Here is a 10,302-nt window from a genome sequence, read left to right on the forward strand (position 1 = left end):
GAAGCAGGGCGTGAGATATGGCTCTTAAAGTTCTCCTAGGTGGCATCAGTACTAAGACCAGGGAGTAGAGACCATTAGACCTGTCAGGGGTCTCCTTGCTCCTGCAGCAAGAGACTATAGCTTCTCCAGCTAATGTGACCTCTCTGAACGTAGTTGAGCCAGGACCTAGCACAAGGCATTTCTCCCAGCCATCTGGTCACTGAATCTGGCTGCTGCCTCTGGCCCCAGGACTGGCCAAGCCCCAAAACAAGGACTTGACCATGTGGCACTAGTCACAGAGCTGATACTGTTCTTTCACCCTAGTAGCATGAATGAGCATGGGCTTGTCTCCAGTGCAGCAGGCCTATAATTACAGCCTAGACTCAGTCCAGCTGTGCTCCCTTGCAGAAGTTGAATCTAGCCGGGAGGGTGAGTGACTAAAGTGAAAACCCCAATGATGAGGCTACAGAGCATCAGCACTTCAAATTATTAGCACCATTACCCCAAACCCAGAGATTATAAGGGCTCTGAGTCATGGGAAGGGGATGAGTTTCCCACAGAGCTGCCTGATTTCACAGGCATGTTCTTATTAGAATAGATTGCTTTGAATCTCCTGGTCCCACCACCTTCAGTGAATAACTCAGGTAGAGCACACACCCATCACCAACTTCTCCAAGGGTTAGCTCTAGAACTGAAGTTTCCCAGGAAGCAAGGAGAACATCCAGGGAGTTCATCAAACATCCTAGGATGTCTGTGGTGGAGAGAGATAAGAAAAGCAAGTGCTGGCAGGGAGTATAGTCAGGAGACCCATTCTCCTTGATTTAGAGAGTTCATGTGACTTGCAAGAGTGCTCACTCCAGAAACTCCCTCATACATCCAGCAGAATGAGGGAGTTGAATTTCTTGGGATCCAGGGCCTCCTGGTTCCCCAGCACAGGCACTGGGAACCTGCTGCAGCCTCTCTGCTTGTCTTGATGCGTCAAACACTTCCCTGTGGGGGTGTGCAGGTTGTGATCTGGTAAGCTGCATACTTGCCACCCCACTGGGAACAGGCTCAGAGGCCCTGGGGTTGGGTGCTATTGGAGAGCCTGGATGGGTTGGCCTAGATCAGGGGACCTCAGCCAGTCTGCAGTCCCTGCCACCCACCCCCAGCCCACATGGTGGGCCCTTCAGCCTGGCTTGTCCAACACGCCAGGGCTGCCTGGGATCTGGGCAGTGGGCACTCAGGGCCCCTTCCAGGCATTTTCAGTCCTTTTGGCAATTTGTGAGAGTGTGTTGTTTTCTGATCCCTGTGAGTAGGAAGGACAGTGAGCCCCATGGACAGTGGCAGCCTCACTGCAAAAGGGTCCTATGAGGATGCATTTGGGGACTCCTCATAGATAGCAACTACATCAGCTTTTAACTCCACCTTTCAAGCTTTTAACCTGAACTGACTGCAAAGCCTGCACAGATACAGTGTCCTGCAGACAGCTACATCTACACAGGCAAAGTCCCAACAGGTGACACAAGTACCTGTGCTCCTGTATCTGTGCCCCACCACTGGCTGTGATCTTGCCCTGATTCTTGTCTCTGGACTTCTGTTCCTACCCTTCCTCTTCACTTCCCAGGCCGAAGCATTAGACCTGGCTTTCCATGCTCCAGAAATAACATCCAGGAGCTTTCCGAGCCTTTGGTGCTTGATCCTCAATGAACCTTGGAAAATCCAGAGAACTGGAAGCACTATAGTGTCAGCAGATAAAAAGGAGGATGCACAAAATTACAAATGGGTCAGCTTGACATTGGGCAAAGTCATAGGAATGGCAATACTGGACTGACTTTATAAGGGACCCAATCAACGTGGTTTTATGGACAGCAGATCTTGTTTGATGAACTTGCTGTTGGCTTTCTGATGAGATCACCTGGTTGGCTCATACAGGTGATTCGTGTAATAAAGATAAACTCTGCAAAGCCCTAGAGGTCCCTGCTTTGCATTCTCACTCAGGCAAGCAGGACCTGAGTAACTTTGCAGCTCTTTCATTCCAGAGGTCCCCTCCTGTAGACAGAGCCCACCAGGGAGACACTGGGGCACATCTGGGCTTATGTAGCCATACTAGGAAGCCTTAGCTTGCTGAGGCTCTGGGGATCCCAGAGATACGCAATTTAGCTATGGTGCAGCTGCCCCAGAAGTCATGAAGGGGTGGAACAGGAGTGAGGTAACCTCTACTCCTAAGAAAGGCATTTCCATGGTGAGGCACAGAAAGATAGGAGTATTATATTGTAAATTCTATAGCACAGTCCCTGCCCTTGGTTCTTACCTTTTGACCAGAATTGCTTCACACAGGAATTATTGGTGATTTTTTTTTTTTTTTTTTTTTGCTCGACAGCCTCACTGCCTGCTTCCGGCTATGGGCTAAAGGAGTTTTGCACTAGTTTTATAAATGGTGGGTCCACTCCCCTGCTTGGTGTCAGTCAGAGAAAGGCCTGGGTCTAGTGCGTACACAGACTCACACAAAGATGCCAACACACATCCTTTCACATAGTCTAGCTTGTATCTGAAAGACAAAGCAATCTACTCAGCTGCTAGAAGTGTCAATGGATAGCCACTTGCCACAGTGCTGTGTGATGACAGAGAACGTATCAATTCAAACACAGTTGTTAGCTTATAAACCCAAGAGGAAGTAAAAGCTGGCTGGGCGAGACTTCTGCCAAAAGAAGCTTTCATCTTTACCCTACATTACACAATTCTGGGGAACTTGAACCTCCCTTCCCAGCCCCATTTTTATAAAGCCCTTTTGCCCCTTGTGGCTGATTTGACAGGTGAGGAATGTGGACAAGGAAGCTGTTGCTGGGTTGGCCATTGGGCTCCAGTACTAGGGCAAAGATCCTGTTTGTAAATAGGATGACTGGCAGGAAACAGATACCTTGTGAGGCACACGTAGGGTGGCCATCATAGAGGACATTCCAGTTTTCTGCTACTCTGTCCTCTATTGATACAAAACCAGACTCCTTTATGTCCTCTATTTTTCTTGTCAAGACCAACAGGATCATTGCACATTCAAAAGAAACATAGAGGACATACAGGTGCCTGGTTTTGTATCAGTAGAGGTGAGAGGACAACCAGACTGTCCTCTACAATGGCCGCCCTCACTGGAATTAGGACCCTTTGTCCGTACCACAGCCCAGGAGCCTGTGCTGCTGTGTCTTCTTGCCAGCTTAATTGGAGCAGGAGTAAATCAGTAGGCATGAGGTGTGGCTGGAAAAGACAACCCCTGGAGTAGGTTGGGGGAGAGCTAGAGATCTGTGTCTGTAGCACCAGGGAGAGAGTGAAAGCAGGTGCTGCCCTGGCAGGAGAATTGAGGTAGTACAACTGCCCTATTTGAGAAACAGCTTTCCAAAGAAGACGAATGCACCAGCTCCAGTTGCTCCACAGGCTTGAAGGCAGAGGACTAGACAGCCTGTAGTGGTCCCTTCCAGCCATGCTTCTCCATGATTTGGATGTGCTGAAAGTCCCCAGGATCAACCCTGGAAGCAAACCTTCCCAAGGCAAGCAGCTCTTCCAGCTGAGGGCTAACATCAAAGCAAGGTCTTTAGCCTCATTGCAAAGGACTCATTCAATTAGAGCAAATGTACCTTCTCTTTCTGGGTCATACTCCTTCCCCATCTGCACTGGAGGCCATTTCAAAAGTGAAAAGGGTAATCCATGGGTCTTGGGAGCCTGAGTGTTTTATCATCCCTGCCTAGGGGTGAACTGTAAGATGGCATATCTAAGATCCCTGCAGGACTGTCCTTGCTAATTTGCTCAGTCTAATGTTACCCTGAGAAGGGAGGAAAGAGTCCTGTTAGGTTCACACATGTATAATCTTTGCATTTGCTGGCCAATGAATGGTGCACACTTAGTAAATACTATGTTTCCCTCCAGGCAGTGATGCCCCTTTTATTATTATTTAATTGTATAATCCCACTTTACAATAGCAGCAGTTTACAATAAGAGGAGAACCACTGGCAAGATAACAAGCTGACACCCTGAAACTCCATGCAGACTCCTGCTTCCCTGCCTATTATACAAAGCAAACCCTTTCCCAACCGCCATTTACATTGACAGATATAGAAAGGTACTGCAAACCAAAACCCTCATTTCTTTCTGAAGTCAAAATTAATTTAAACAAAAATGGCTTTAAAATGCAGGCAGAAGGCAGGGTAGGCTATAGACTATAAACTAAGTAAATCAGAGATGTCCAGCATACAGTTTCATTATCAGATGGCTTGTTTCATAAGGTGCTGAAATAAGCCCTCTGCTTATGAATGCTTATGCAATGCCTTTCTGATTTAGTTCTATAAGGTGTATCTGTCTTTTGCCTGACTTTAGACTAACATGGCTAAGTATAGAGGTACTGATTTTAGACTAACATGGCTATTTTAGAAGAACTATTTAGTTTTTAAAAGCACAGGTGAATCTTTGGGCAAATAATAGATTTTCCAATTTGGTAGCTGAAATACAAAAGGGAAAAATAGTTTGGCTTGAACTGAAAAAGATTGGGGTTTAAAAAAAAAATCTCATTGAAATACAGTCAACATAAAAAATTCAGTTTGGGTCAATCCAGAAAGGTTTGTTTGGAAATGAAGGAATAGGCCTCATTTTACTTTTAGGGTTTTTTTTTTTTAAATCCTCTTATACAAACAAACACACAAACAAACCTTTCACTCCCCACAATCCCTCCCCTGAAATTTAGGGCAACTTTTAAATGAAAAATGATATTCTGGAACATTTTCTAAATGAAAAGTTCTGGTATCTTCAAAATCTAGCTCTTCACTATCATGGGGTTTCCTCCCCTTAAAGTCAATTTTCCAGAATAGTTTCAGCTGATCTCATCAATAGCGTCAGACCTTCTGAAATACTATTCTGGTCCATCTGTCTCCATTTAGATTTTACTACAAAATCATGATTGAACAAATCATTGCACAAATAAGCAAATGGATATGTTAACTTCATGCCTTTGCAGTCATATATTTATAATATTAGGAGCAGCATAAAAATCAAATGCTGGATTATATTCACACATGAACAACAGCATAAACCCTGGAATCCTTTTTTACACTCAGTTTATGATGAACAAAGCCATAAGAAGTGAAAGTTTTATTTAAAGTATTAGAATAATACCTGAAATACAAGATAACATTTCTGGAGATATTAGTTGAATCGTGAGCAGTTATAGCACAACATTTGGAAAGACAGTTTTATATCCTGGCCTAGTTAGTTTGTCATGGACAACCAAAAAGCAAAGACATATCACATCACCTATTTTGAATATCAAATGCTTTCTACAAATTGATTCCAAGCCGGCTGCAGAAAATAATTATTTGGTGGTAATGATGAAGAAAGGAATAAGGGAAGCATAAAATTAAGCAGAGAATCTGATTGCAGAGAAAACCTGGGTAAAAATGGAGGTGAAATTAATGGAATAAATTATTGGTCATGCATTAAATTCCCATGATCTTTTGATACCAAAGAAGCTACTACAAAGTAGGAGGTTCACACCTCTAAGGTGTTCTTGCTCTACTTAGATAAACTTGTGTTACATTGAATGCCAAGCTTCCTTCATTTATTAAACTGAGTGGCACAGGTGCAAGAGGAAGCAGACTCAAATCCCTTGTTTGTTTGTATCAATAAGAAAATCAGTAGCTTGATAACCAGCCTTTCTCAAACCTTTTCTGATAACAAGGCCTGGCTGTAGTTTCCTTATCCACCTAGTCCTAACATACCGCTATTGTTAATAACAGATGATTAATCCACCTGGTTTCTTGGAAGCATCAGTGAGGCTAAGGCAGGTATTCAGTTGCCATCCACAACCTTTGAGCTCACACATACTACTTTGTGGAGTCTCTAGAAGTATGTAGGAAGCTGCATGAGTGGTCTGGATGTTACCCATCTCCTCCAGCCAAGTCCAGCATTTCCCAGGAGCATGTGGGATCACTTTCTGTGAAGGAGACATTAAGCCCTCTGTAAGCTCAGCACGGGGATGGGGCAATGCACCTCATCCCTATGTGGACAAGGCCCTCATTCAATATGGACAGTGTCCCAGCACTTCATAGCCTGCTTTCTGTAACTAAGACAGTAGATGGACTTTGGGGGCTTTCAGGGCTGGGAATACACTTTAATTAGACACAGCAGGGGGCTATTCCTGAGGGAGTCTTTCTGCTTCTGTGGGCTCAAACTCAGCTGTAGCTCCCAGTGCAATTGGAGCAGCTCTGACTGTAGCCCCATGGCTCTCAATTGCTAGCTGGGGAAGGGAGACCACATGCCAGGGAGATGTACCAGAAGGAGAAGTCAAGGAGACTGGCCTTCTGGAGGGAGAAGCAGGTGCAAGGGAAAGCAACAGTCATCTGGGAAGACACAGAGGGGAGTTACTGGAAGAGTGATGTGCATGCGTGGTGGGGAAGACAAAGATACATCACCTCTTCCTGGTGCCCCAGTGAAAAATGGTCTCCATCTTGCATCAGGTAGGTTGGCAAATCCAAAAAAAAGCCCAGCAAGACAATCTGTAACAGGCAAATGCTTCCCTTCAGCTTCCAGGTAGCCTGCATATTGTTCTACTATTACCCTATCTGCTCCATTCCCCAAGCAGCAGGCCAAGAAAGCCCAGCTGGGATGCCCAGCCAAATCTGCTGTAGAGTTTGATTGTCCTTCCTGACACCTGAAGTTACCCAGCAATAGCCAAGACCAGTAGATGGCATGATGGCACACTTGACCCCATGTGAAGGGATCAAGAGACATACATTATTCTTGCTGGCATTTATTGGGATCTACCACCTTGGGAACTGTGGCTAGGAGTGAAATTTAGGAAGTATATTTGCAACATTCTTCCTATCTTGCAACGATTTCTGAAAAGTCACCACATTTATTTCCCTGTCCCAAATCTGGTTGAAAAGTTGATATCTCCTAAAATTGTAGCATAGAAACGTAGGACCAGAAAGGTCCCCAGGAGGCTGTCTGGTCCAGCTCCCTACCCAAGGCAGGATTATCCCTATCCAAACCATCCCATGCAAGTACTTATCTAACCTGTTCTTAAGGCCACACAATCAATCTTGTCACACAACTACTAGGTCCATTGCCCAAAAACAATAAGAACACCCGAACCACAGGCAAAGCAGGGGGATGAGGGCACAGTCACTGTCCTGCCTTTTTGTGAATGAGAAACTAAATGTTTATATAAATGTTTATGTAATATAAGATACAAATTAAAGTTAGATCAAGTGAAATGTCTTGTCGCGTCATGTTGCCTTTTTTTAGTCTAAAGTTTTTGACCAACATTTCTACACAAAAAGGTTCAAAACGCCTCTCATTTTCTGAGTTGAAAAGTGAAAATAGAACTTTTTTTGTATAGAGGATGTTCCCAGTCTGGTGGGGAAGGGGGTTTTCATAAAGACAATAGGGTAGGTCTGCACCTTATAGACTAACCAAAGTTGATATATACAGCACAAGCTTCCGTGAGCTAAAAGCTCACTTTATCAGATGCATCCAATGCAGTAAGCTTCAGCTCACAAAAGCTTGTACTATATATCAACTTTAGTTGGTCCAGAAGGTGCAAATCTGCCCTGCCTTTTATTTGATTTCAGACTAACATGGCTAACTATGCATCTCCGCTTGTGAGTTTATCAAAAACCAGCCCTGATTCAGAAACCACTTTAGTTGAAATGAACTGGCTTTTTTCTGGTGAAAAATTGTTCCTCCAAAAAATCCTGTCCAGATTAATTGATCTCTGGCTTCTCCCTGGGAGTAATGGGCTGCCTTGCTGCCAGGACCCATCTGCACAACATTTTTCCTCACCTTGTAACACTGTAATCTCCCCCTGGCAAAGAACTCCTGAGCCTTGATTGTGATGGTGAAGTGAGGAGAGCCTGAAGGGGGCGGCAGGGTCTAGCTTAGCTATTTCAGCATTGGCAGAGTTTGTCTGCAGGATCAGAGATGCAGCATTAGTGGGATGTGAATATGCAGAGACCACAGCAACTCTGGGAAGCTGATGGATTTCTCTTCTCCTGGCTTCAGGGGAGCTTCCCTTTCACTTCCAGACCTGCTTGACAATGAGTTTCTACAGCTTCCAGCCTAGCCACAGGGTTCCTCTACTTGGGGTCTGTGGGAGGTTGTTGGCTCAGTGAATCCAAAGTCAGGCTGTTTGCCTTTCCCCTGTGATGGGGAGCTGCCCCCTTGCCTTTTATCTGCTGCTGTTTCTTCACCTTTGCAGCACTTGTGGCTGGAGATTTCCCTTGGTCCTGCTCACAGCAGCTTTTGCAGATCCATCTCTCATTGACCAAGGCGTGTGCTATGACCTGCCTCAGGGCTTGCTGGCTGTTTGTAGTGACAGCAGCCTCCCCACAGGCTGATGTATAGCCCAGCCTGCCCTCAGCCTCCCCTTTCTACCCTGCTACTGCCCTCTTTGGCCCAACCTGCCACTAAGCTATCACACTCCAAGGCAAATCTACCTCTCTGCCCCTTCGTGGTTCTCTTTGCAGGGTTAACGACCAGCATAGCAAAGAAAGTTTGGAGAATGCATTTGGTTACATCTCACCTCTGGAGACAGGAGACCCTTGCCAGATCCCCCCACAAGTATATGAGGCAGCTTACCCATCATTCCAAGGAAGAAGAGATCCCCTTGTCATCGATCCCCAGACTTTGCTCACCCATGGCCCAGAATACTGAGCAGGTAATACACTGAGGGCAGCATTGTCTTGACAACTTCAGTTTCCATTCTTTAATTCCTGTGGCCACGTGCATTGTGGCAATCTTGCAAGCAATGTGTTACCAGCAAACCTTGGAGTGGAGCCCACTGCCCTAGAGCAGGGGTCAGCAACCTATAGATCACAAAGGTCCAATCTGGGGTGGCAGAGGGGATTCATGGCCTGCAGCTGTGATGTGCTACCCATACTCTTCACAGCATCCCCCCTGCTGCTTTCCCATGCCTGTGCTTATTCTTGCCATAGAATTTGTCCCTCTTCTTTGCCATCGGGTAGTAAGGGTGAGCACAGCTGGCCTGGGCACTCTGGAGGGTGGAGATTTGTGCCTTGTGGCACAGGCTGGGTTGCAAACTGTGGTATGTGGTGGCAAAAGTTTGCCAACCTCTGCCCAAGAGGAATTTTTTTGGTCGTCCCCATATCAGGTAGCAGTCCCCAGCCTCCCAGCAATTGCATACAGCAGTGGAGAAAAGAAAGGCTTCCCCATTTCAGTTTCTTATAAATAAATGGCTGTCAAATTGTCTGGAGGCTGAACTTTGAAACGTAGTAATTTGTAGTGTGACAACAGGTTTACAGGACTAGGTCAGGATGCAGAAATTGAATTAAGGGCCCCTTGGCAGCTCTTGTTCTGGCACTGCTATGTAATCTTAAAGTGCCTGAGTTGACAACCTTTGTGTTCTTTCAATGTAGGTTTTTTCCAGTCATCAAATGTAGATGTGATTAAGGGGCACCCATGTAGGCTGTAGTGGACACAATGTTGATAGAGGTCCCATGATGCCAAACCCTTTTGAAGTGTTGGAGGGAATAACAATTTGGGATCAGAGAAATAGGACTGGAAGGGACCTTGTAGATCGCTGTGTCCATACAAGCCCCTTCATCAATGTGTCAAGGTCCATCCTAAAAGTACTTAGGGTTTTTGCCCTCACTATTCCTATGGCAAGGATATTCTGGAACCACAATGTTGGTGGCTAGAAACTGTCTAGTTTCCAACCTAAATATACCCATGGCCAGTTTATAAGTATTTGTCTTGCACTATCTTTTAGTCTGAATGGCTCTTCTCTCCCCCTCTGGTGTTTGCCTCCTGGCGTACCTGTATCTAGAGAATATCTCCTCTCACACTTTTTTGCTAGGGAAAAAAAACCAATGTTCTTTAAGTCTCTTCTTGTATGACAGGATTTCTATGGCCGTTATTGTCGTAAAGGTTTTCTCTGTACTGTTCCAGTGTGAGTTCATCTTTCTCGGACATAGGTGGCCAGAATTGTTCTCAGTGATCCAGGTAGAATTTCAATTGTGACCTGTACACGAGCACTAGGACTTCTCCAGCTCTGCCTTTTCCAGTGAATCCCAGGATTGTATTTGCTTTTGTCATAGGGGCATCACTTGGTGGGGGAGGGAGTGTGTGTCTCAGAGGTCTAGTGTGATAGTATGAGAACGCACCCAGGTCTTTCTCTCTGTTGGTCATTTCAAACTGAAGAGTTCCCACCTTATACCAGCAGTTCTTGTTGTTGGTTCCTAAGTACCTGTCCTTGCATTTTGTTCTATTTATTAGTACAATAATCCTGCAGGGCAGGACAGTGCACCAAGAGCTTGCAGAACCTTTGCTGGGATGTGTTTAGTG

The sequence above is a fragment of the Crocodylus porosus genome, unplaced genomic scaffold, assembly GCF_001723895.1.
Source record: "Crocodylus porosus isolate Cpor-Errol unplaced genomic scaffold, CroPor_comp1, whole genome shotgun sequence".
Lineage (NCBI taxonomy): Eukaryota > Metazoa > Chordata > Crocodylia > Crocodylidae > Crocodylus > Crocodylus porosus.